Below are 1,853 nucleotides of genomic sequence, written 5' to 3'. Positions count from 1 at the left end.
GCCATTTTGTTGCCGAGTCACCCAGTTTTGTGAGATCCTTTTGTAGCTCTTCGCAGTCTGCTTTGGACTTAACTACATTGAGTAGTTTTGTATCATCTGCAAATTTTGCTGCCTCACTGTTTACTCTTTTTCCAGTTCCTTTATGAATATGTTGAATAGGACTAGTCCCAGTACAGACCCCTGGGTACAGCACTATTTACCTCTTTTCATTCTGAAAACTGACCATTTATACCTACCCTTTGTTTCCCATCAGTTACCGATCCATGAGAGGACCTTCCCTCTTATCCCATGATTGATTACATTACTTAAGAGCTTTTGGTGAGGGACCTTGTCAAAGGCTTTCTGAAAATCTAAGTGCACTATATCCACGGGATCCCCCTTGTCCACATGCTTGTTGACCCCCTCAAAGAATTCTAGTAGGCATGATTTCCCTTTACAAAAGACATGTTGACTCTTCCCCAACAAATTATGTTCATCTATGTGTCTGATAATTCTGTTCTTTGCTATAGTTTCCCAGCCAGTTTGCCCCGTACTGAAGTCAGGCTTACCAGCCTGTAATTGCCGGAATCACCATTGGAGCCCTTTTTAAAAATTATCATCACATTAGCTATCCTCCAGTCATTTGGTACAGAACCTGATTTAAATGATAGGTTACAAACCACAGTTAGTAGTTCTCCAATTTCATATTTGAGTTCCTTCAGAACTCTTGGGTGAATACCATCTGGTCCTGGTGACTTATTGCTGTTTAATTTATCAATTTGTTCCAAAACCTCCTCTAATCACACCTCAATGTGGGACAGTTCCTCAGATTTGTCACCTAAAAAGAATGGCTCAGATTTGGGAATCTCCCTCACATCCTCAGCCATGAAGACAGATGCAAAGAATTCATTTAGTTTCTCTGCAATGGCCTTATCATCCTTGAGTTCTCCTTTAGCATCTTCGATCATCCAGTGGCCCCACTGGTTGTTTAGCAGACTTCCTGCTTCTGATGTAGTTAAATAATTTTTTGCTATTATTTTTTGAGTCTTTGGCTAGCTGTTCTTCAAATTCTTTTTTGGCCTTCCTAATTATATTATAACACTTCATTTGCCAGAGTTTATGCTCCTTTCTATTTTCCTCACTAGGATTTAACTTCCACTTTTTAAAGGATGCCTTTTTGCCTCTGACTGCGTCTTCTACTTTGTTGTTTAGCCATGGTGGCACTTTTTTGATTCTCTCACTATGTTTTTTAATTTTTTACATTTAAATTGAGCCTTTATTATGGTGTCTTTAAAAAGTTTCCATGCAGCTTGCAAGGTTTTCACTTTTGGCGCTTTTAATTTCTGTTTAATTAACTTCTTCATTTTTGTGTAGTCCCCCTTTCTGTAATTAAATGCTACAGTGTTGGGCTGCTGTGGTGTTTCCCCCGCCACAGGGACGTTAAATTTAGTTATATTATGGTCACTATTACCAAGTTGTCCAGCTATATTCACCTCTTGGACCAGATCTTGTGCTCCACTTAGGACTAAATCAAGAATTGCCTCTCCTCTTGTGGGTTCCAGGACTAGTTGCTCCAAGAAGCAGTCATTTAAGGTGTCAAGAAACTTTATCTCTGCATCCCATCCTGAGGTGACACGTGCCCAATCAATATGGAGATAGTTGAAATCCCACATTATTATTGAGTTTTTTTATTTTTATAGCCTCTCTAGTCTCTCTCAGCATTTCACAGTCACTATCACCATCCTGGTCAGGTGGTCGATAATATATCCCTACTGCTATATTCTTATTATTCAAGCATGGGATTTCTATTCATAGAGATTCTATAATACAGTTTTGTTCATTTAAGATTTTTACTTCATTTGATTCTAAGCATT

This window comes from Dermochelys coriacea, chromosome 1 (genome assembly GCF_009764565.3).
Source record: "Dermochelys coriacea isolate rDerCor1 chromosome 1, rDerCor1.pri.v4, whole genome shotgun sequence".
Taxonomy (NCBI): Eukaryota; Metazoa; Chordata; order Testudines; family Dermochelyidae; genus Dermochelys; species Dermochelys coriacea.
The sequence above is the reverse complement of the archived record's forward strand: the minus strand, read 5'-3'. Positions refer to the sequence as shown.